General features: G+C 40.6%; 1 protein-coding gene across 2 annotated transcripts in view; it reads left to right on the forward strand.

The window, feature by feature from the left end:
- The first annotated feature begins 2,237 nt into the window (after nucleotides 1–2,237).
- Nucleotides 2,238–26,598, forward strand: part of Greb1l (GREB1 like retinoic acid receptor coactivator) — a 265,485-nt gene continuing 241,124 nt past the window's right edge. Inside the window, exons 1-2 of one of the 2 annotated variants that reach the window (XM_031364954.1) lie at nucleotides 2,238–2,585; nucleotides 25,032–25,061. The gene's annotated coding sequence lies outside the window, so the exon portion shown is untranslated. The remainder of the gene's footprint in view (nucleotides 2,586–25,031; nucleotides 25,062–26,598) is intronic. The other variant, XM_031364953.1, reaches the window with a different exon arrangement.

Here is a 26,598-nt window from a genome sequence, read left to right on the forward strand (position 1 = left end):
AGTACCCCCTTTTCTCAGAGGAGATGAAATGTTATGACGCTGTACAGAGATGGGAGTTACTAAGTCTTGATCTAATAATGTCTAGTAGCTGAAACGTTGCTTACTAATAAACTTCGAGTATGATGAAAACAGAATATGGATGATATCAATGGAAGAAAATAATAAAATCTGTTAAATATTTCAGAATTATACAATGAGACCAGTCACAAAACAGCTTTAAAGATATCAGCAACTGTAAAAGAAACCTGGAAACTCCAAGCCTGTAGCATCCATAAATGGATGAAGTCCCCAAGACAGTTTGCTTTCTAGCGCCTACTTCTGATGTGAACCCAGAGAATAATGATGGAGGAAGACTAGTCCAAAGTGTGGTGCCAAGGACAAAGGAAACTTTGGCAAAGGAGGGCTTTTCCTTGGGAGCAGAACTTGCCCGAGGCCAAGCAGTAAGCATTTGTAAAATTCTGTTATTTGTGCAATACTCCTGAACTTGAACAGCATGAGAAACATTTGGAAGTCCTTAGTAAGTAGATAGGTAAGTGCAAGAACTCAGAGATGACAGGCAAAACATCTAATAGAGTTCTAGGAGCTGAGGCTTCATCTTAATCAGCCACTCTCCGAGGCACGCGCTGTTCTACTATTGTACAAGTAGGGATGCTGTCAAAGTCAAGTGACTTGACCTAATATTATCACTTTTATCACTAACCTTTAACCTTGCTAGAGACTCATTTTGTTTAATGATGAAGCCTAGTGCTTTCAGTGCAATTAAGCCAGCTTTCAGTAGGAGTTCAATGAATATTTGTTGAACTACTGAAGAATACCAGAAGCCTGTGTTAGACCAAGGTCCTTCTGTCATACTTATTATGATATCTGCATAGTCTAGGGCGTTTAGCACTAACTAAATAGTCCTTGAACTAAATTGAGTGGAATCTGTACTGTGGTTGGTACGTTTGAGATTGTTGATGGATGGTGTTCTTCTTCCTCAATTCCACAGGCCTTGTAAAAGGCTCAAATGGACAGTTGTTTTTCCAAAGTTTTTCGTCTGCTTTAGCTGTTTCTATTTTTTTGTTTCTTTTTGTTTTTGAGACAGGTAACTTCAAGCTCACCCCACAGCCCAGGCTGGCCTGAAACTCACAACCTTGCCTTGGCCTCCTGAGCGCTGAAATCAGATTTGTGTCACTGCAAGTGGTTTTCTCTGTTTAACCCTGTGAGAACTTAGGTTACGTGAGGTGAGCCGGGACCTCCGGTTACTGCTTAACTTCCCTTTACACACCTATGCTCAGTGCTCCTGTGTTTTCAAATTGAGTTTTCTTTTTTTTAAAGATTTATTTATTATTATATATAAGTACACTGTAGCTGTCTTCTGACACTCCAGAAGAGGGTGTCATATGTCATTATGGGTGATTATGAGCCACCATGTGGTTGGTGGGATTTGAACTCAGGACCTCGGGAAGAGCAGTCAGTGCTCTTACCTACTGAGCCATCTCATCAGCCCAAATTGAGTTTTCTTTCTTTCTTTTTTTTTAATACGATAAATTAAACTGCTAACCCTCTGTGTTGTACCTTCTGTGTTGTAGTTATTTTTCTGTGCTTTGCATCCAACATGAAGCTGCTTCTACTGGAAGCTATGGTCAGTGATGTCTCTGGCAGCCGTTTCAGTTCAAGAAAATAAGCTTTGAATACCAGAGGCCATCAACTGTGAAAATTGGAGCGGCATTTGTCATTATCCAGCCACAGCATCCCTCCAGAACTTTTGTTCCTGTAGCAACCATTAAAGGCAAGGCCAGCTGGAAGTGGCTTCCCTTGGGGAGGCTTCCCTATGGTCTATGGGAGGCTCTGCAGGAGCCAGGGCTAGCCTGGGGGTCAGGGAGCCACGAATGGGGAGTAGGACCAGTGTCTTGGAGCTCCATCGGAGAGGTGCAGAAATCTGCTCTGGCTTGGAGCTCCAGGGTGGGTTTGATTTTTGGCTGAGCCCTATAATCCCGCCTCATGCAAAAGGCCAAGGGCTCTTGACCAACTATTGCCCAGGCAATGAAACTTTGTCCCTAAATACAGTGACAAAGAAGTCACCCAGTGACTTGAGAGCACTCTGAATGAAGTACGATCCTGAGAGAAAATAATTGTGCTTCTTGACCAAGCTCTTCAGCAGCACTAGGGGGCAATCCTTCTTCCCAGAAGCCCCCCAGCACACTGCCACCTCTCTATCCCAAAGCGGCCACACATCATCCGCGCGCTGGAGTTCTCAAACCCAAACGTGAAGGCTGCACGTAGGGCTCCGCAGCACGTGGGCATGTATTAGGTTCCCCGAAACTCCAGGGGTTGAAGGGCTAGGGAGCCCCAAAGGCCACCAGGGCGCTCAGGCCAGGAGGGGAAAGAGAGGAGGGGGGCGAGCAGGAGGGGCAGCACCTGAGGAATCCGCCTCCGGCCGCGGTGGCGCCTCGCTCCGCCCCCGGGAACTGAGCGCGCAGCCCGCGCCAAGCCCCAGAGACGCCAGCCACCGGCGGCGCTAGCCCCTCGGAGCAGAGGCGCGGAATCGCCTGCGGCCGTGGAGACCACCCTGGCCCTCTGCCCCCCGCTCCCGCCGGGGCCAGGTGAGCTGCTGCGGGGACTCGCGGGGACCCAGTGGCGGGCAGGGCCTGTCCTTCGGTGGGCTGGACACCTTCCCTGCTCAGGGCCGTGGACTTTCTTCTTGGGAGGCGGCGCGGGAGTGGAGAGACTCGTGCGGCCGGGCAGGCGCCTGTGCCAGCGGGAAACAGACCCCATCCCGGTCCCCGTCCCTGGCTCCCTCTTTTCGCCGTCTGCGGCCACAGGCCTGTCACTCCGGCTCCGCTGCTGCCTTTGTGGCGGGGAGGGAGGTGGCCTCTGCGCTGCGGGGTGAAGGAGGCTGCGGCGAAGGCGAAGGGGAGCGTCCCGGCCGCTCCCCGAGCACGAGGGGACGGCTAGCGGTCCCTGGGGGCTAGATGGACGGCGAGAAGCGAGCCGCGGAGGTGTCCGCGCAGAGGATGGGTAGAGCCGGGCTTGGGGAAGTTGAGAGTAGCCAGATGCGGTCAGGCATTCGCTGGGGTCCACGCCAAATGTCACTTCGTCACACGCGCGTCTTCCGGTCATCATTTCAATTTCTCTGAGAGAGGTTCCTATCTGCTCTCAATCTGAATGGGACACAAAGGGTTGCGTTGACAGCTGACCGTGAAAATATACGGGTGAGGTGAGGAGTGCCCTGGCCAGGCGGGGTGAAGGTGGGCGGGCGGTTAAAGTCCTGAAGTCCTTCTGAGCTTCATTAAAAGGAGATCATGTGTTCACTTCGTGGAGTTTCTCATTGAAAGCAAGCCTAAAAAAACATGCAGGACAGAGAGGGTTCTTGCTCCAGGAAGCTAAGAACTGAGTTGTGTTCCTTTTTCTTCTATAGACTCCATCCTGGACCCGTGTCCCTGACCAGATAAAAACAAATTTTGATTTCTACTTTTGAAACTGTGAGATTCTCCACTCTGCCTCTCTTGATAAACCGTCCTCAAATCCCACTTTTAAACAGCCTTTTAGATATAAGCAGTTCAAAAGGGTTTAACCGAATTTTCCTCTTAAAAACCACTCGCTCCTCTGTTGAGTTCTGGTCTGAAATTCTGCCTTGAGTTTAGTTATTGTTTTGATTCTTTTTTTTTTTTTTCTGAAAACTGGTGAAATTGCAATACAAAAACTCATTTAAAAGAGAAAACTTTAGAGTAGTTGTTTCATTAAATTAGTAGTAAGGTTACATGCATTTAAGTATGTATTTTAAAAGGAAATATAAACTTTAATAAATACTGAGATATAGCAGAATTTCAAGCAACATTAAAGAGTGTGCAGTACGAATTAAACTCCTTCTTCTATCCCTAGTCCTTTCTCTGGGAGGCAGCTATAGTTGTTAATTTATATGATCAATTGTTGTTCAAATGGAAATAGAAGAGAAAGGGAGTAGAATATAAGTAAAGACTGCTCATATCTAGATGCATATGTATATTAATGATAGCAGTTACCAAGTTGGTGTCCTCTTGTGATGACCTAAACTTTTATTTGGCCTGTGGTAGGTACTTGCTACGTTGATGATCAGTTAGAAAGCTAAAATCTTAGAACAAATGTTTCAGTGCAAAGTGGAGCACTATTCCTTCAGCCAGTTCTTGGAGCCTTTATCTCCCTCTAGTTGAACCTCTGAGAAGCGGGGCAAATGGTGGTTACTTTGTCCACCAGAATGTTTCTCTGAAAACATCAAGTAGACATTTGTACTCCCCCATTGGCATAACATATATAACAACATTTTAAAGGGGTGATGACATAGCTCATTAGTAGGGCACTTGGTCTGAGACTCTGGGTTCAAACTACAAACACACATAGACACACACACACACACACACACACACACACACTATAGACAGCAAGAGACACGTGGAGGCCAAGTTTAAGATCTCTTTATCTCAGGTCTAGATTTGCCATAAACTAAGCACAAAAAGTACGGTTCTTGGCAATGTTCTCCTGCTCCTGTCCCCTTAGTTAAGTAAAGGAATTGCCAGGTAGCTTTTCAAGGATCTTTCTGACTCCTAAGTTCTATTGCTAACATAGCTGAGGTGTTCTAAGACTAGATCAGAATAGCTACTGGACTGCAGATAGTCACTGGGATGATAAGAATATTCTGGAGGTGGATTCATAAAGGAGAGGTTAGAGATGTTTGAAGTACATTTCTGTTCTTAAGATTTGATATCTTTGGAGAACAGCGACTTGACTTTCTCACAAAATATCTGTTTTTGCTGGTGGTAGAGGTCAACTCTGGGGCTTAAAGGGCCTCTGCTGCACACCAATCGAGGGAGAATCCTCTCTACAATTCATGGTGCTGTTTTAAGGAAAACCACTCTTCCCAAATTGTTACTTTTCTCTTGTGGTGAAGTAGAAGTGAAGTTCATCTGTCTCAAAGAGTCTTGGCAATTTAATTAGTAACTCTCCAGAGTATTGAGGCTAGAAATACTCTTTACAGCTATGATATTTTGGTTACTGTGTAAGTGTACATTCATATTCTTAATAGGACAGAAAACTTCAGATCATACCCAGCATCTGAACTGAACGGGGAGTGATTATAAAGTTGTGAAAGTAGAGACATTTCATCTGTGTCACTCTGAGGAGCCTCAGCTAAGGGATTTGAAAGCATGCTATGTATGGGTACTGATTGCCAAGATCCTTGCTCTTAAGATGGAGGTCTGTTCTACAAATGGACGACAGCAAAAATCTTGAAAATGCTTCGTGGGGATGCTAGGATAATACATTATTAGAATACATTCGTAAGCGCACTTGAGGAATCTTGATTTACTGACAAACTCCCCCATAGCTTAAGACTTGGGATTTTGCAGTAATGAAATAAATCTGACCATCCTTATGACTATAAACATTGTTCCTCCTCCTTCCGGATCAGCCTTTCTTTCCTCTGCCTTTCCCTACTTCTCAAGTCCTTAGGATTTTTTTTCAGAGAGGCAACATAGTGTGGTTGTAAATGGATGGCTTCGAGGTTAGAAGTTCTAGGTTCAAATCTAGCTATAACATATAATGAGAATACTGGTTAAGTTACTTATTTTCTAAGAATTTAACTTTCTAAATCTATCATGGTAGTTCTCTAAAAGGTTAAGATTAAAAGAAATAACACATGAAAACATATATGAATGTTCTCCTTTTATTAGGAAAACTACAGATTTCTGGTAATTTGAAACAATTAAATTATTAGTATTTGGTCATGGTAAAATTGAATCCATTTTTAGTTTGCAGTTTCAGCCTTGTGCATGGGAGGAAGAGTTGCCCTACAGCATTGCTATGGCTTTCTAAATGGAGTTGTGGGCAAATCGTTGCTTCCATGATTTTGTGCTTGGTTATAAGATGGCTGCGTAAACAAAGTCAGTTCCAACACTCATGCAGAGTACGTTAAGTCATTCAGTAACCTTTTCCAGATCAGTTGTGGTTTGGTTTGTTTTCACCCTATGCTTTCTAGCTGTCATTGGTTTAAACTTGGGAAAGTCACTGTTAAAATTAATGTCTAGCATCATACATAAGTCTTATTAAAATGACAAGAGTACTCTCCCTTTTCCTGAAGTACTCTCCCTTTTCCTTACAAGTAGTAGAATTAGGGTCACAACTTATGGTCTTTTTTTTTTTCAATTGAGAATACTTCTAAAAAAAATCAGAGAGAGACAATTTCTGACCTCTTAGGCTACAAATGGATCGTGAAGTTATACCCCCCTGACTAGAGCTCTTCTCCAGTCAAGGTAGCTTAGTCCACACAAAAGCATGCCCTTGTAAGTTCTGGAGCGCCAGCAGCCCTGATATTTTTGGCAAACACACACCCAGTGTGGATAAAGCTGCTCTTTGTGCCTTGAGCTCCAGGAGGGCTCTATTGTGTACTCTTTCTTTTCCCCCATTCTTGTTTGACTGGCCACTCCTCCAAGTCCAGATGTGAAGTCACACAGTCACAACTCTGTATTTACCTCTGCCACACACTGGTTACTGTATGGCTTCTGTCCTGTCTGTACGCAGCAAAGCAGATGAGAACGGTCTTTCCCTTGTATGTTAGGACTCTCTTCAGACCTCCCCACCGTAGACTATGGTGATTGGCAATCAACCCTCTTTGGAATGTTTGCTTCAGGGAATCATGTCTTGGATTGCCTTCTCTGTTCCTGGGCATGGTTCTGTTTTGATGATCACTCTAGACGCAGACTTCAAGCCTAGGCCGTGTTGCTGACTTCACTGTTATTTACAAGGTTAGGACACTTTCTTGATGTGGCTCTTCTAACTTTCTGTGTGCTCAGGAGTTTCTTTGGTTTTGTTCTGGAAAATGGGATAAGCAATTACTACTTTTAGTGACCAACTTTTTGCAAAGGACTGTTGTAAAGATAAAATGAAAGAATGTGGACTTGTTTCTAGGAGGAAAAAAGGCCCACACATTTGTACTATGTTGTCAAAATTACTGACTGTTACAACACTTTTAGGAGTGTTAGAACACCCCTTGTAGGCTTTGAGAAAGCTTCAACTCAATATGATAGAGCCTGGAACGAGGTGCACAGTCTAAGCCCTAATCTATAGAGTTAGAAACTCTGGGAAGCAAGGCTTTCAGTCTGCATCTTAACAATCTATATAATGCTCGGTGACTGTTCTAGGGAGAAAGAAACTGCAAAACCCACTAAAAAGGTGTTCTACCAGATAAGTGTCAGTTGTGAATAGATCCAAAAGGTCATCAGGTCATTTTGCATGCTAAACAGGATAAAAGTTAGCTATTATTACTAGCTACTATTTGACATATAATCTCTTAAAATGTAGTTCAGGCAAGAATTACAAACTCAGACATCTGATGGGCCAAACACTAACATGTGGGATGAAGCAGAATACTTGTAAAATAGTAACCCTTGTTACAGCTGCATTGATGAACTGGCTAAGAAAGTCTGAAGATGGCAAAACCTCAAAGGTTCCTCCAACTGTTGCCCTAGCCACTGGGCACTGTGGGTGGCCGGGCCATTTAACAGGCTAGATAAAGCATGAAGTTCACATTGTTATATGGACTTAAATGTTGGCAATGGATTTTTAAAGACAAAAAATTGACCCAACAAACAAATCCGGAAGCTGGATCATTTCCATCCTCAGTATCAAGTAATGAGGGTAAAAATATACTAACTTGTGATGGCAGAAGAAATGATGTTGTTCATCACATGATAATGAAAACGAGTAACATGCATTTTTCAGTGTTCAGATCATAAAACTTCAATAGATGAAAGTTGTGTTGTCTATTAGGTAAAGAATTGGCTATTATCTTTTACTAAGAGTGGAGGTAAAAATTCAGGTTTTTCTGTAAAGTAATTTGGTATCATGTATCGTGACTTAATCAACTGCCTACTGTAAGACAGTAACCCCAGGCCACAGGTAGTCAATTAAACATGAGTTAATTAACACCTTCAAATAGACTTAGTTTCTCAACCCTGCTAGTCACATTTAAGTGCTCAAGAGCTACGTGTGGTTGCTGACTACCATGCTGGGTAGTATAAATAAGAACAGTTCCTGTGTAGGAGTAAGTTCAGTTGGAGGGCACTAAATTCCTTAGAAATTTCCCTCCTAGGAATTTGTTGGAAAGAAACAATTAGGCGTGATGTGGTGGCTCACAGCTGTAATCTGAGTGCTCAGGAGCCTGAGGCAGGAGGATCTGGAACTGGCGGCCAGCCTGAACTTCTTAGCAAGACTCCTTTTCAAAGAAAAAGGAAGGTTTTTTTTTTTTTTCCCCAACAAATGCAACAGAAGTATATAACAAAATTAAGAGTAAAAGTTTCTGGTAGGTAAAGACGCTTGTCACCAAGCCTGATGACCTGAGGAAGGAGTGAACCAACTCTTACGAGTTGTCTCCTGACCTCTACACATATATAATGTATCCACACACACAGTGAATAAATTAATTAATAAATATATGTTTAAAAAGAGTATACAGTTTAGAAAAATGTAAACACCAGGTTAAAAGGAAGAAAAATCAGCCAGCAGTAAATAGTTGTGAAAATTATATTGAATCCATTAAATTAAAATATCTATGATAGAATAATTTTGCTCATTTAGGTAGATAGCTTAGGTACAAGAAATTAGGGAGCCTATCCTCCTGAAAACATACACAGCCATTCCCTGTGGGTTCTTGTTAGAAATCCACAGCCCCGCCTCCCCTCTATTGTTGAATGAGATTCTCTAGCAGGAACTAAGGATCTGTGAATTTACAAACTCTGCCTCCATCTGTGCACCCCTCAAGCTGCATCTTTCTCACATGACTGAGTTACAACTCCTGAGCTCTATCTAAGTCCCTGTTCTAACTGTAGGATGCCACTTTGAAATTAAGTGACTCTATGGGATAATCAAAATGCTAAACGACAGAGAATGATCGAGACATGGGCCTTACAGATATTAGACAGTGATGCGCTAGAGAGAAACGCAGAGCCTGATGGTCCTGCAGATCCAAAGCTGACACTGGGTGGCAACAAGATATCTGAGAGGAGTCCCCCATGCAGATCCCGTATTAGTGGTGTAGCAGAAGCCAGAGGCTTTGAACCAGGCCATTGCAATGAACATTTGCTAGTAAAGCTGTTTGGGAAAAGGGTATGCTGTGTGACACACTGCGACACACCAAAGCTTCCGCAGTGAGAATTTTTTGTTCATTTATTAGTTTTTGTTTTCTTGGAGCAGGGGAAGGCTGCAGTGTTGGAGGGCAGGTATAGAAGGATTAGGAGATGAGAAGGATTGGGATGCATGATGTCCAATTCACAAAGAATCAACAAAAAGTTTAAAAAGAAAGAAGAAAGAGAAGAGAAAGAGACGAGCCTGAGGTTGCACTCTTCAGAAGCAGCATTGCGTGTAGACCTGGGTTGGTGAGGGACTGAGCCCTTGGGAGTCCATAGATGAGACCGGAGAGGGGGCTTGCATCAGTTCCTTGTCTTCGCTCTTGTGCCGCAGCTGTGAATTCTTTGGAAGGAAATCAAACATGCCCAAGGTCACCGTGTCTCAGGGTCAATACTTGTCACATTTGCTTGTGAAATTTAGTCCTGACTTCCTGACTAAACATTTCTGAGGTGCAGCCTGTGAATGTGCTCTGTAAGACTTCCCTAGTGCTTTTCCTGGACACCAAAGTTAGATCTCCCTCAACATATCACCCTATAGACTTGGTTTTATAGCATAGATGATGGGAAGTTGCCACGGCTGCAGGTTCCAGTGTGAAAGAGAAGAAGTGACTGGAGCATCACTTCTTTTATTTACTATGTCATTAAATCAGATATAGGCCACTGTTTCACTGAGCTTATTCATACATCTTCATGGTATTTACAGGACTACCACTATCAAATGTATCCAAATCAGAGAGCCAAGGAAATGTCTCCTGACAGTTTTGCCTTATCTCCTCCAAGTTTGTTCCTTTTCTTTTTAATTTAAAGTTTTATTTATGTAAGTGTGTGTGTGTGTGTGTGTGTGTGTGTGTGTGTGTGTTTGTATGTATGCGAGCACACCACAGTGTGTGGTACTTTCGCAGGGTCCTTTTACGTTGACCTGAGTTTCAGGGATCGATCTCAGGTCATCAGGCTTACTTAGCAAGCCCTGAGCCATGTCACCTGTCTGTGTACCCCCACCCCACCCCATCCCACCTTTTAAGGAAGAACTTAAATCTGTTATATGATTTATTTTTTCCATTTTTTTCTTTCCACCATCTTTAAATCTGGTCTTAAATATCAGTAAATCTTGGAATCAACACCATAGTGTGTTAGTAGCTACTCTTTTTTATATATCTGCGAATCTTTATATACATGTACATATTTACCAACAGGAGTGCTTTTATAGTACTAGGATCATATCAAAGTTTTTTAAAGCTAGTAGTCATTTCATTTTAAAAGAAGGTTTTATTTTTAGTGTATGTCTCTCTGTGTATATATAGGTGCATGTGAGCTGTGGTTTGCATGTGAAAGTCAGAAAACAGCTGCGTGGAGTTAGTTCTCTCCATCTCTATCTACCTTTATGTGGGTTGCAGGAACAGAACTCGCATGTCAGGCATCAGCAAGCAGCAAGAGCTGCTAACCACCAAGTTGCCTCACTAGCATTAAAGCAGGCTTGTAGACTCTCTCTGTCTCTGTCTGTCTCTCTCACTCTTCCTCACTTGTTCTGGCTCTTGAGTTCTCTTTCTCTCCCCCTCTTCCCATTCCTTCTCATCTTATCCTCCTTCTTCTCTTCCTCCCTCCCTCCCTCCCTCCCTCACTCCCAGGGAGGCATGGGGCCCCTTGGAGCTGGCGTCACAGCAGTCTTGACCTGCCTCCTGTGAATGTTGGGAAGTGAATCAGGGTGCTTGGCCAGAACAGCCGAGTATGCTCTTAACCTCCGCGCTATCTCTCCCTCCCTTAAAATATGTGTGATACTTTAAAAATAAATTACAAATAATGTGGTTAACTGCTTATAGAATCACAATTCGAAATAGTCAGTAGATATGAAAAATGCCTAGCTCTATTTGTTTGGAAATTTAGCGACAAATCATAATAAGCTATACCACTTGATGATATTAATATAGAACATTAATATACATCATTTAAATGTCAAAAATTAGATTGTTTCCTCACTGAAAAACTTATGCAGGTATTTTGTTCTAAAATTCCTATTAAAATCTAGATTAGAGCCATGGAACCTAACCCTCCCCCACCAAGGTTTTCTGTTTCTTAAGAGCACTTGAGAGAAAATGACTTTTATTCCTTTTTGACTTGGGCCAAAAACTAAAGCAAAGTTTAGAAAATGCCTGTTGTTAGGTTAGCTCTTTTTATCAGTGCTGAGGTTTAGACTGAGAGCCTCATGCATGCTGGGAAGGACTCGACTGAGAGCTTCATGCATGCTGGGAAGGACTCCACTGCTGCTACTGCTGCGTTACACTCTCTGGAAATTATGGCTTTTATATGTTCATTAGCTCTTTGAGAATTTCATACAATGTATTTTGATCCTATTTACCTCCTCCCCTGAATATTAAAATGTGATATAAATTGCAGTGCACTCTGTGTTCAGGAGGGGGTTCTCTGTCATTTCTGAATGGAGTGGGACTAGATGTTACAGCCAGAAGCGAGACAGCAATACCATGTTTTGTTTTGTGATTTTTCCCAAGGTCACCTGACTTGCTCTGCTTGACTTCTGTTTCATTGTGGTTCCCAGTGTTTTCTCATAGCTGAAATTACAGCTAATGCCAAACAATGTAGAACAACCACACTACAATATTTTTTCCATTTTCCAAAAAATACTAAATACTCAAAATTGGGAGAAAAATATTTTAGTATGTTTAGATTTTAAATAGATTTTTTTAAAAAATGAAAGTTGCTTATTTATTTATGTGCATAAATATTTTTGCCTCAATATATGTATGTATATCACGTGTCTGCCTAGTTCCTGAGAAGGTCAGAAGAGAGCATCCGATCTCCTGGTACTAGAGTTATGGGTGACTGTGAGCCACCATGTAGGTGTCAGGAATCTAACCCAGGTCCCCTGCAAGAACAACAAGTGCTTTAAACCACTGAGCCATCTCTCTAATCCCTTAAATAGAATCTTAAGTAGAACAATAACATGACTACAATGAAAGGTCTGAATAGGAGCATTGCTTATAGTCTTGACAGTCTTAAAAATGGTCAGTACTATTTTGTGTGAAAGTCATCAAAATATATAAATATTTTAAAACATTAGTACAGTAGATTTATCTCTACCACGATCTCTGGGTGGCAGAGGTGTTTTAATTTTGTCTAGCTTTCTTTCGGCTGATCGGTTTTTTTCCATCCATGCCATTTTAAGGATCTGAATATCTTTTTAAAATCAGTTCCCACCAGCAGCCTCACAGCCTTTTCCAAAGGAAAACATCTTCAACCTTAGAGTACTGTCTACTATCAGCTGTGTGTAGCAAAAGAAAGAGCAAGTGCACTGAACAGAAATACATTTGCTCGATCACTAACATACCCAAAGCGCTGTAACAGAGTAATCAGTCAACAGCAGACACAAAAGATGTGTGTGATGTTCTCTGTTCATGTATCTGGTTTTGTTTTTCTTGAAAGACAGTTGTCTGTGTAGCACAGGCTACTCTAACTCCGAAGCCTCCTGTCTGAGCCTCTAGAGTACGAGAATTACGGGCATGGACCCCTGCACCTGGTTGCCAGAGTCTGTAAGGCACTCTACTAGCAGCTTTTTGGAATTTGTCTTGGTCCAGCAAGTTTTTATTATTCCAGCATTTTGCAGCATACTCAAGATTTAAATGGCCACCTAGTTCTCACTGAATGCAGAGAAAGAAAAATGATTTTATTTATTAATTTATTTAGATAGGATTTTACTATGTAGCCCTGGTTGGCCTGATACTTGGTTTATAAACCAGCCTCCCAAGGACTGGGATTATAGGCTTGTGCTACAATGTCTACTTAAATGATTGTTTTAAAGAACGTTTAATCAAATCCCTAAAGAGATGCCCAAATTTCCTTGACTAAAAATTTATCACACGCCCATTGACAAGGAAAATGCTCTAAAAATGTAAGAACCTATGAGATTTCCCAGGACCTGGCGGAAAGTTCTGCTCTGAGATAAACATACATGAATTTGGGGGTTGTTAATAGTCAGGAAGGCGAGAAAGTGGCTGTTTAGGCAGTTGGCAGTCTTTAGCATGAAACCTAATTCCCTTAGTTCCTTTCAAGGCTTTTCATAGTCTGACATTACAATAATCTAATAGGAAACCTCAATTCTAAAGAAGCTGATCAATTCTCTCCTCTGCCTGTGTATCTTATCTGAACATTCTGAACATATCTTAGATTCTTGTTTCTCTCTCATAAAATGTTCTCCTTAAAATTTAGAACAAATATGGCTGTTTAAATGAAAATTAATTAAAAAAATGTTTGGTGTTGGGCGCTGATGAGATGGCTCAGTGGTTAAGAGCACTGACTGCTTTTCCGAAGGTCCTGAGTTCAAATCCCAGCAACCACATGGTGCCTCACAACCATCTGTAATGAGATCTGATGCCCTCTTCTGAAGTGTCTGAAGACAGCTACAGTATACTTACATATAATGAATAAATAAATCTTTAAAAAATGTTTGGTGTATATGTGCAGATGTATATTATAGGCCTATGACAACCCCAGGTGCCATCCTTAGACACACTGATCACCTCCTTTGAGATAGTATTTCTCATAGGGATCTGGGGCTCACCAATTAGGCTACCCCCTCCCAGGGATCAAAGGCTAAATATGATGTACTTTTGACAATGTTCTTAGTGAAAAATTGAATTGGAATTTTTTGTGACTGGGAGGTATTAAGTGGACCATCTGGATAATCCACCAAAGTGGTTAAGTCTGAAGTGTGGGGTTCAGTGATATTTCAGCTATTCTAAAGGGTTGATACTGCTGTAGAGACATCTGAGTCAGGAGTATGCCTTGTCTAGATGATGCCTTGGAGCAGGATTGGTTTAGGAATAGCATAATGCATAGTATTGCTGCATATCTGTTATTCAGAGCATAGGTGAGGGCAGAGGGAGGGAAAGGAGAATAGAATATTTGTATATGCACAAAATACTGTCTTTTGAAAGTTGGCCATAAAAGACATTGTGACCCCTGTATTCTCTGCTTAATCTTCTCATAGAATGTAATAATTTGCAAGAGCTTTAATGTTCTTGTTTGATGATTTAATTAATGAAGGCCAATGGATCGTGTCTCACACATTGTACATACATTGTTTCTAACCTGTGAAATTTTTATTTTTAAAGTTACAAAGAAAGAAAGAAAAGGAAAAAGAAAAGGGAAGCTCAAGAAGATACACTGTGTCACAAGCTTGCTAGGCAGTAAGTGTTAAGTTTGCATGCAGACAGAGGCTGCTCCATTTCAGAGCCATCTTTCCGTCTTTACATCATCCTCTTGACATTTTTGTGTATATAAGACCCAAAGGAGAGTAATTATGTCTTAAAATAGGAAGACAAGTTGGGGTAGGTGTGTGCTGAAGAGCATGTTAACTCTTCCCTCCCCAGGGGAGCCAGGCTGTATGTGCATGGCTGTATTGTAGTCAGTAGTGATCAAACCTTGGGTTCACTCACCAGGTTTGAATCAAGACTCCAAAACTGCAGATGAGTTGTTCCTTTTCTTTATTTTTGTATCCGCAGCTCTTGGAACAAATACATAGAATAAATATTTACTAATAAACAAATAAACACCATCTTTTGAGACCTGCTAGTTTTCACCTATGACTATATAGCCTCCTGACCTGAACCAAACTTAATTCAGATCGAGGCTATGGTCCATAGAACCCTGTAGGGAAGGGAGGGAGAGTAGATAGGGCAGTATAACCTTTATACCTTCACTGGAATACCAGGCTAAGGCTCAAGTCCTTTGAAAGTTAGGTTAGTAACATCTTTTGAATAAAGGTTGGCAACAAGGAAAATAAATCCAAAACAATTCTGAGGCTGAGGTTGAAGGGAGATTAATTTTATTTCTCTCTTACAAAATTCTCTGTAATTTTTGCATATTTAAATCATTCTCAAACTTACATATGTAGTAGTTTACTTATATGTTTTAAGTAACATAGGCTTGGTGCATGCCTTTAATCCTAGCACTCAGGTGCAGAGGCGGGTGCATCTGAGCAGCCTCATCTACAGAGTGAGTTCCAGGACAGCCCCGGCTACACAGAGAAACCCTGTCTCGAAAACAAAAACAAAAACAACAACAAAAAAGGAAGTTATACATTTATAGTCATAATACCACATAGTGGGCTAGAACTGTGAAAACGATAGTAGACATAAGTGTTTTGTACAATGAAACATTTTTTAATAGCAAATAAATGCTATAATTCATATTGCTGACTAGGTTTTAAATTGGCAAAGCTTCCCCAAACCAAAGCATTGTGGGGTTGTTTCAGATATTCTTTCCAGTAGATTATCCTAAGTCTGTATGTGGCAGGAAGCCAAAGTTCATGTATTATAGACAGTGTAACTCCATTTTAGATTAAATGCTGTGTTTAGTCTGTAGTGATATTTTTTAAGGGCAACAATAATTATAATATCAAACTGTCTCTCGGTTTTCATTTGGGTGAGAAGTAAGTATTTTCCCAAGTGAATTTGTCACTTCCTGAAAAAGTTTTTTTTTTTTCCTTATAGTTTTCTGACTTAGCAAGATGTTGGTATCCAGTGGTGATGATAGAATTCTCCACTGGACAGAGAATGAATGCTAGAATGAAATTAATAAGACCTTGTTAGGCACCTGTGGCTGGAATGGGAAAAGTAAGAGAGAGACAGACACATGCAGAGTAGTCCCTTCCCTGGGGAAAATGACAGCCAATTACGCGTGGTCCTGGGGCTTGTGATCTGTAGATTCAGATTTAGTTTCATATGAAGGATATTCCTCAAGCCAGCACTAATGCAATAAAAATTACACAGCATAATATGTAAGGGTATTTGTTCCCTTTTTCCACACCAAAGTTATAAGAGAATCTAATTAAAGCTGAAACCTAATGGAGTTTAAATATATACCCCTCTCTATTTTTTTTTTTAAATTGTGTTTAAGCTTTAAACTTGTTTCCGAGGCACTGGAACCTGAAGCAACTGGCGTGATGCTGAGGCTCAGGTCATGCTCCACCAAGCTCTGTTAAGTCACCGGTGCTTCCTGGATACTACAACTGTGACAGGCATCCTTTGGAGAGGGCTGGGAATTGTGTATGCATAGGTGTGTGTGGATGTATGCATGCGGTATGTACGTGTGTGGGGGTGTGTACAGGCAGTGGTGCAGGGGTGGAGGTCAGAAGACAACTTTTAGGCGTGGGTTCTTTCCCTCTACCACATGGGGACCTGGGAATCGGATTCAGAGCTCAAGGGTCCACCTCATCCACTTTATTATCTTACTATCTACCTGTCTAGCTTAGACTCACCAGTTCTCTAGACTGGCTGGCTGGTAAGCTTAGATATCCACTTGCTTCTATATCCCTAGTGCTAGGATTAGGGCCACATATCCTGGCATCTGGGTGTTCTAGGAATGCTGGAGTCTCAACTCAGTTCCTTTTCACACTTAATTATTTACTCAGCCCAGAAGGATGGAGGAGAAATGGAATATTCATGTTGTTTGTATTATACAGCAGAAGCTGATTTTTAATACATGTACTCATGTTGAGATGACATTTCTGTAACAAGTTTAATGCACATGGAATTATCAATTAGAAAGAAAATGAATGAAAGCTCATTTTAACCATCAGGCTGTGTTCAAAGCACATTTACAATTGCATAAGGTGACTTCATAATTACTATATATGTAATATATATATATTACTATTCTACTGATATATGTAGATTTTGAAGAAAATAATAAATTCATAAGCATGGTTCTTAAAAAAATCTTAACAATTAATTTTTAAAGTCAGAGGCAGGCAGATCTCTGAGTTTGAGGTCAATTCAGAGTGGGTTCTAAGATGTTCAGGGCTACACAGAGAAACTCTGCCTCAAAAATCATCAGCTTATTTATTAGCTTACAAAGTAGTGAGTTTCTATGTTTTTTTTTCTTCACACATCCTAATTTTCAGTCAGCCCACCTTTCACCCCAATCCTTTAACCTTCACTACTGCCCCTCTTCTTTCATATTACATGTTCCTAAAGTATTTTCTTATAATTAATTCAGGCATTGAGGTATCAATGAAAACTGTGTGCTAACTTAGCTCTTGGTATATTTTTATTCTGTATAGTAATTTAAAAATAAGATCAATTAAACATTTATCACAGATATTATCTATTTGTAAGTTTTCTATTAGTCTAATGAAATTAAATTTTGTACCTGATTTGTAGACCACAGAAAGGCAGAAAGTCCAAGTTAGAGAACAAAGAGGAAAGAATAAAAAGGCTTAATTAACATGATTAAAACACAGTACTTACATAACTGCTTTAAATCTTAATTTGATCTGCTTATTATTTGTTATTTTTAAACACATTAAGGAAAAAGATCAGAAGTTAGGCTGCAAGATTTTAGTTTATTATATTATATAGACATTTATTGTTTTTATATAGTTTTATTTATTAAAACTTGGTTTGCACACAGGGAGTCCGAGTTGGGTTTTGTGAGTACAATCTTCTTTTGTCTTTCTTAGGTACTTAGTTTAATTTTGTCTTAATTTTTAAAGCATTGCTGTATAAATCCCAAGGAAGTGGTTATGAAGCTGTCTGTTTAAAAATAGTTGTGTGGTCACAAATTTTCTCTTCTCCAAGAACTCAAGTCTTAGACCTCTGACAGCATGGGTGTGTTTGAGGTAGTTAGGGCAGGCAGCCAGTGGCCTTTGTGTATGTTTCATTTAAATGTAAATTTATCTGAGGGACTCTAAAGATGGGCTCAAAAGTAAAGGGAATTTTAACATGAATAGTCATTTTTTTCATGAATACTGAAATCTCTGTTTTATATTAAAGAAAGAAAAAAACAAATAAAAACTAACAACATTGAACAGCCAATACTTAACTAGCCTATTTTTAAAGATTCTTAATTGGTTATCAATTTTCTTTCATTAACAGTGTCTCCAAGAGTTAAATAAAACAAAAATTAATTTGTATGCCTTAAAAGAACAGTAGCCAAGCAATTTATAGGATGATTCTGAATATTATGTTGTGGTATTTTATAAAGAAAAACAGTACTGTTTTAAGCAGAAATTTAGATGGTAGAAATACATCTTATAAAATTAAACCTGAGATGCCAAAAAATAACTATTGCAGACAACATAAGCACACTGATATAATGTATGACCCACACCAGCATGAACTATATAGATCTAGGATCTATTTTATCCTAAATAAAACTTGGCCTCATCCCGTGATTATAAATTCTACACGAACAGTTGGGAAGCAAGATTTCGAGAGAGTTTCTACTTACCACTGCTACCACTGACGTGAACGGTCAAGATTCGAGCTCTAGGAATTGTGCTTTTATCCTGTAGTCACCATTAGCATTGTCAGCTGCCTGCCACGTTGTCCTCCTATGCAAGGGGACTTCTGGGTCTACAGGCTCCTTTCTAGTTCCCTGCAATAAAACAGGCCATTTCTTAGGGCTGCCATTGATGGCATATTTTGAAGTCATTTTTTCCTTCAGTCATTGTCCTACTAGCACATGATTATCTTGTGTTAGAAAACAAACAACCAAATAGCCCCCAAACCTCTTTGATCTACCCTCACCTTTCTATATGTTAATTTTGGAAGAGTAACACTGCAGTGCCAATAAAATGTACTCCTGCGTTGACATTTTCAAAGTAATTATAAAAAAGGATTATAAAGTTTACTGAAGGGATTACTATTTGTTGGCTGATAAAATTTACTTAAGCCCCCAAAATGTAAATATTTCCCTAGCCAACCCCTAAAGAGTCAAGGGTTCCTTTCAAAGAAAAGAATTTATGCTAAACCCCATTTTAGCATAAAGGAGTGAATTGAACATTTTTTGTGGGTCTTAATTTTTCTTTACATCAGACTTTGACAGTGAAGTTTTCATTATGTGCGTGCAGATTTGAGGCACAATGCCTCATGTTTTACTCTAATCATTGCTGTTCAAAACTGAGTTTTCCAGTAACCAATAGGGGTTTGAAATGTATGCATACAGTAGAATTTTAGGGCACAGGTTCTTTTGGGTTAAAGTCAGATACATCATTTTGTAAGCAAAATCAGTGACCGTTTTTCTCCTGTTCTCCCTGAGCTGTGGTGGAGTATGCCGGGGCATTGCAAACAGAAAGAAATATAAGCACCATTCTTCCGTGTACCTCTCCCATTAAACACAGATCTTTTTCTTGTTGCTTCTAAAGTTTTTTTCTTCTCTTCCTCCAAGCACCTGAGGCTTACAGGGAGCAAATTCTAAATTCAGTCTCTTCTCTGAATGGCAGCAGGTATGGAGGAGGTACGAAGAGGAGGGGCCTTCTCGTCCCACATCCATGCAACACATGGACACTCTCAAAGTCCCATGCCATGCTTAGACCTTTACTTTTTCAAACAGTTGCTTCTCTTTTAGATAAATAATAATTAAAAAAAAGAAAAGAACACAACTACCTACCGCTCTACTTTGGGGAACAAAGCCTGCTTGTCTGACATGTGTATTTTATGACACAATTTTTATGTTTCTTAATTCAACTTAAAAATTAGCATTAATGTCTATTATAATAATTTTTATTGGTAGCTTGTTATTGGTAACTGTATTAAATAAACCATAACACTTTTGCAGTGTTATGCCCAGTGATAACTTCTTGCAGCACACATCTGTGATGAATCTGTCTCTGGATTTTGTTTTTTCCTTCCTATTTTGCATGGAGGAGAACAGACTAGAATAGATATATTTAGTTATACCAGTGGAACTTCATGGCACGTGTCGGCAATAGAGAATGGTTTGCTAGTGGTGTTTCATTTTCAGGAACTGTGACCTGGCCACTTTCTAAACTCATAAGGGAATTGTGTTTCAATCATTAGATACCATTGAGGTGGAGATGTAGATAACTGGAAAGCCCTTATACCTTACACAGGGATATTACCTGATAAGTGAAAAGCTATCTGAATTTATTTCTGGAGTGTCAAGGCGAGTGGGGGATGGTAAGAATGAAACTTGAATCAGTGACCATCTGGCCTAGATTTGGCTGATTTCCTGTGCATGGCTCTTTGTTCCCGGCACACAATGGATTGTTCCTTTTAAAGATAAGAATTCTGTAGTGACTTTGTGCTGAATCAGCAGGTTTGGTTTGGGATTGCAAGCAGAGACATATATTAGGGGCCTTTCTATTGTCCTGAGGTCCCCATCCTGTCTTCAGCAATTGCAACAAGGTTCCAAGAGTTTTGTATAGATACATAGAGAGGTGGTATCCAGAGACACATTGAACAAAAGAATTAGGAATGAAGCTTTCTAGTTTGTTTTAAGAAACTGAAATTCTCCTCGTGTCTAATTTTCAAAGTGCCCTGCCCCTGACTGGTTCTTTAACAAGCCTTTCTAATCAAACCCTCTGTCTGCACTGGAGTTTTCCATTCCGTGCTTTAAGGAGCTGCACCAGCCCTAGGTCAGGCTTTCAGGCAGCAGCTGTGTAGCTAGTTCTCTGTGGCCCTCCTTGTCTTATGTCTGCAGGTCAGATTTTAGGAACTTGGAGCTTTCCTCCTGTTAAGTCATTGTAACTGTCTCTTAAAGAGTTGGCTATGGACTAGAAGTAGGGAGTTTCGTTTGCCTAGCATTCCAAGTAAGCCGGCCAGCAGTTCCTGTAGGCCATCTCATATGTAGCAGAGACCAGAATCTAGCTAAGTGCCACTTTGCAGAAGGCAAGAGCTTACTTATTACCTCTCTCCTTGTGTGGCCATGAAATAAAACAAAAAAAGTAGTGACTCTTCCCTCCTGAAGAGGCAGAATGGCTGGCAGATTCAGTCAAGCATTTCCTTCGCCTCTCATCTCCTGTAGCTGCCTTCCCTCTTGCCACTCCAGTGCACAGTGAGCTTCCACTCTTCCTGAAACTACTTCTAACTTTAAGACCCAAGCCTCCAATTACAGTTGACTGCCTGGAACCCTAGTCTCTAATTCTTTTGCATAGATAAAGGTGCTTTGAGGTTTTACAAGATCCATGGGCCTGCTCTTAAGAAGGAAGCTTACTAATCGGTTCCTTGGGGATCTGACAGTGCAGCAAATGGAACCTCTTGCAACAGTTCAGTGTCCTTTGCTGCCGGTAATTTTAGGTCCAGATCTAGCAAAAGTGAATAAAGAGAAACAACACAGGTTGTTTTTGTCCACTTGAGGTATTATCTGTTTGTTTGTATGTTGTTTCCCCTTCTTCTTTGGAGTATCTTTCATTGATTATTGCTCCCTCTGATCTGAACAAGGCCCCAGAATTGCTTCCTGGTTAAACACATTAGTGGTTTGGAAGCACAGACGTTGTCGATGTTGTGAGTGTTAATTGGAATAAAATACTCTGGATTAAAGAATGAGTTAAATACACTAAGTCCGAGTGAGAAGCGACAGCAGCATAGCAGCAACTTCTGTCATTTCGCTCCTGCTTTAATTTGGGGAAATACTTGGAGGTGGAGGGGAAGGTCTCATCCTGGTCGCCCATCCCCCTCCTGGCTACCCTTCACTCCCAGCTTCTAGCTCTCCTTCAGAGTCTCACTGAGGAATTATAGTTTCTCCAGAGGCTAGGCTGCTGATGCCTGGAAAGTTTACACTGCAGAGAGATGTTTTGTTTGGCATAGCTAATCAGGAGCCAGGCTGGAATTGCTCATAGCTGTCATTCAGGTTTTGTTTCAAAGTCCAAGGACCTGCTGGGAAAAACAAAAAGCTAATGAAAGCTGACTGTATTTAGGCCTCAAATCTGTGGAGTCTGCAATGATGCCCTGACAGTGTATTCTTATTCTTCCACATTCTTGCCGTTGCTAAGGTAACAGGTTTTTTGAGGCTTTCATCTTCATTGTCAAGTATTTGCTACACTTATTGTTGTTTTTCAGATTAGAGCAATTCAGATTATCTCCCTTTGAGAGGAAGTAAAAAGAGAAAATAACGGGAATAAAATGTCTGAATCCATTACCTCAAATGCTAGCAAGACCAGGACTTTGCATGGGTGTGTTTTGTTTTGTTTTTATGTATTAAAATCTTTAGCTTTGCAACATGTGTTAAAATTTAGGATGAGACCCTCAAGTGTGGGAGGGTTACAGATGTGAAATCCTCACCCTGTGAAGTGATTCAGTAACATCCATATAATCTGTAAAGAGCCATCCTAAGAGAAAACAGAGTGTAGTGAAGTCTTTAAAACTCATTCTTCTTGAACAAAACACTACATTATGTAAAAAAAAGTGACATGCTTGCATTCTTAACTGCAAATAGGAAATTCAAGAAGTATGGTACTGAATGTAGTTTTCAAAACTACAAGCACTTGGTCTTTTAATATTTGCTTCTCTAGGTGTGCTCCCTAATGGATGCACTTTCATCTTCCTGAGAATGCTGTTATTTTTACAGTCCAAATGGGGTGTACTACATTACTCATGGCATAAATGAAAGATTGATTTTCTGCAGTCAAGGTGTCCTTTGGGTTGGCTTTAGATTTGAAACCCCTGGGGATGTGCATCATATGGCTGCTATTGTCAAGATGTTGACCCACTGACAGATAACACAGGTTTCCCACAGATTTATCGAACATCTTCATCCAATGCGCTTTTCCCTATGGTAACAATGAGAATATTGAAATGTTGCAGCTCTGGTTCTGATTGAATCATGCCACTAATTTGCTCCCAACCAAAAAACCTATATTCACAGAGATAAGATCTGGCTTAAAATGAGAAAGGGAACATCTGGCGAGTGGAGCAGAAGCCATGATCTGTATCCCAGCCCGGAATCTTATCTTCTCTCTTCTCTGCCTATGTGAACCATATGACCCTTAAGGTCCCACTCAGCTCCCCTTCATCATTAAGCTCCTGTTAACTAAATCTGGTGGTCAGGTAGTTAGAAAAGCTATATTCTCAGATGGTCAAAATTATGCTCATATACAATTTTGATTAAAAAATATTTTTGAGAATGATTAGGATTGGGAGATATGAAGGGGGACAGAACATAAATTGAAAATATCACTGAAATGGAGAAATTTTACCAGGTAACATTTTCAAGGAAACAAGACAGTCATCTTTAGGGGCTGGTATGTGCAAAAATAGGTTTATGCAAATTATCTTTAAAGCAGTGCTTTTAAAGTTGTGCTCTACAGAGCTTCATGGGTTTTGTGGTGCATCCTTGCACAGTAGGGAAGGGCCTGGCAGACATACTGAGTGTCCCCTGCAGCTGCCTGGAGAACACTTCTACTTTCAACTTCTTCTGGTGTTGGATTTGTGCCTGATATTTTAAAAAAGAACACATCTCACTTCTGAGAATGTAAAGTCATGACTATCACTACTGTATAGAATAACAGGAGTGTTAGCTCACTTTAGAATAAACTGCTTTAGCCACAAGAAACTTAGAAAATTGAAACAGAGTGCTTGGCGAGTCTCAATTTCCACATTTGATCACAAGGTTAGTGGAAGCTTTATGCTTGGAGTAAAAGTTGTATTGGATGACATTTAAATTACTAACAGTTCTCACATTGATTGGGTAGTTGATTTTTTTTTTCTTTTGTTGTTGGGGCTGGATAATTTGGCACCCAACTGTTCTCCATTGGGGTTGGGAGTAAAGTCCATCTCCTCGGTGAGCCATGGCTCCAGAGAAGAACAACAATGTCGTCTTTACTGCTTGGGGATTCTTCAGATTGTGGCAGAGCCGTGAGACTGAGAGGGACTGCCGGCTGGACTGCCTCCATAGCTGAAGGTGATAAGGGAAGGTATTCGCAGGAATTTTCTCCAGCTTCCCCCTTGCCTTCAGGAACAGCAGTAACCACAAAGGAGATGGAAGATAACCCACCCCCTCTCTTTTTCTCCTTTTTTTTGCCAGGAGGCCAGACTACCACTGTGTCTGGAAAAGTAGGCATGGCTCTTGAGCCTAAGAGATAAAAACTTGAATGTAGAAATCATGAGTCATCATATGAATTGAGAAACTGAGCCATCACAGAAGGGGGACTGAGCTTTCCTAGGATTCTCACTGTAGCTGTGGAGATAGTCATGTGAGAAGCCAAGACTTTAGAATTTGTCTTCATGTTGTCCAGTTCTGACATATTGAAAACTAGAACTGAAGGTCTCAGTTGCAAGGTTTCCTAGACGTAAGGCTAGAATCCAGTAAGGATAGACCTGCTGGGCGCAGATGGGAGCTTGTTAGTTCTTATACTCCCAGATCTTTCAGAGTCTTTCTTTGTACTTGGTGGAAGGGGAAAAGAATTGTCCAACTCCTGGAACAGTACTTTGGATGCAGTAGACATTTGTGGAGAGCATATGGAATTGAACTGAATGCCATTAATAGGACTTTTATAAACTTCATCATTACTGGGGATCTTCATCATTGTTGCTTGAAATCCCCTGTAGTTAACAATATTCAGATGAATTTAGGGATAAACTTTATGGTATTAACATATTTAGTTCAAATGGTAGGTCAGTAAAATGGAAGCTTGAGAATATTTCCCTGATCAAGTTGTCAGGAGTGCCTGGAGCCAGTGTTGATTTCATCATAAGGAAACCTTGGGGGCAAGAGAGGTGGCTTAGTAGGTAAGAGTGCTTTTTTGGACAGATGAAAAGCTGAGTTCAAATCCCTAGAACCCAAATGAAAAGCCAAGGATAGTTTCACATGCCTGTAATCCCAACAATGGATAGAGAGAGATGGGCAGTTCCTGTGAGCTCTCTGGCTAGGGAGCCTAGCCAAAAAGGCAAGCTGATTGTTCATCAAGAGACCTGTGTGAAGGCAATAATGTGGAGAGCGATACAGAATGACACCCAGTATCTCTGTCTGGCCTCTGAATATATGCACATGGGCATATACCTACATACCTTCATACCTATATACTCATGTGCATAACACACACACACACACACACACACACACACACACACACACACACACACACACAATGCTTGTCATGGCTTCAGAAAAAAAGGGTGTTTTCTCTCCTTTTTCTTTCAGCTGGGTGTGCTTCAGGATACTTTTCACTAGGTGAGTGTTTAAAAAGTCCAACTGTATATACACGGTGAGGATGCCTGAGGATGTTCTGGAGCAAAGATGTCATGAGCAGACAAATGCTAGATTGGGAAGGACTCCCAGATATTATCTAATATATAATTTATTTTATATAGTATATTTTACTGATGTAGGCTCGAAATATGTAAAGGTCCAAGTCTACAGCACAGGGAATACCTGTTCATAATGGGAGGAGGAGTGTCAGTATTCCTAATGGGAGGAAGAAGTCTACAGCACAGGGAATACCTGTTCATAATGGGAGGAGGAGTGTCAGTAGTCTGTAAAATTTTCAGAATACTTAGGAATGTTCTTTTTCCCCTTAGGGCTACTTTGTAATTAGTTCTGAAAACTGTTACTGTAGAATCATCTAAGCATGCCTTAGGACTTTAGATAACTAAGGGGCACTATGGATCTTAAGCTCACTCTGTAGCACAGATAGATGAAATATAAGCTTTAGGTAACAAGTATCGTGAGCCAGTAAAAACAAAGTAGAATACAAGGCGCATGGAGAAAACTAAGACATACAATTTTGAGACAATATTTCTTTTTCTTAAGGACTGATAGAGCATGTTAAGGTATTACTATAGGATACATTTTTAATTCATTAAAACAATATGCTGCGTGTGTGTGTGTGTGTGTGTGTGTGTGTGTGTGTGTGTGTGTGTGTGGTCATGGTTATGATGAAGCTGGTCTCATCTGAGACCTTCCATATGCTCAGCTCTACCATGAACAGCACTGCCCCCCCCAACCCATTATTTCTGAGAACTTTAATAGCCCTCAGGTGTGTGCCTGTGTGATTCTTAGCAGTAGATCATTGACTTTGTAATTAACTGCTCAATAAGCATGTTTGAGTTGTGCTGGGCAGTCTGGAGATGAAAAAGAAGGTCAAGATGCAAGTTTCATGGAAGATTTAAACATATGACAAGAGAGAATGTAAGACATGTTTTACTTTGTTATTAAACACAGCATAGACACTGAGGAGAATGATGTCTTTCTAGCCTCATCTTCCAGTTACTCAAAAGCCCATCAAGTAAAGAAAAGCCCAGCCTTTGCTTGTGCAGATCACACATATAAAGGAAGCTTAGAACATAGTGTTTTGTACTTTACATTGTCATTTAACTGCATCTTGGAGACTGATGGAAACCTGTGTGCCACCTCCTGCTGGTTAAGAGTAAGCCAGGCTGTCTTCTGATGTGGCCGAGAAGTTTCAGTAGACTGCTCCACAGATGCTAGAGGGTGAGTTGTTGCAGATGTTGAGAGGAGGCTCATTCTGAGTAAAACTTGGAAGTTTCTTTCACAAATATTGTGACATATTAAAGTGTTTACTAGCTAATAAACACTTCAGGTACAAAGAAGGACACAAACCTTGGGACGCTAGGTTGTATACTCACAGGAGCCCTCAGGGTAGGTATTGAAAATTACTGAGTATCATAATGTACAAAGGCTCTGTCTGAGTGAGCTCTGTAGAAGACAGGAAGGGCTCCAAGTGAAGCCAAGGAAGGTTTTTTTTTTT

Source organism: Mastomys coucha, unplaced genomic scaffold, assembly GCF_008632895.1.
Source record: "Mastomys coucha isolate ucsf_1 unplaced genomic scaffold, UCSF_Mcou_1 pScaffold13, whole genome shotgun sequence".
Lineage (NCBI taxonomy): Eukaryota > Metazoa > Chordata > Mammalia > Rodentia > Muridae > Mastomys > Mastomys coucha.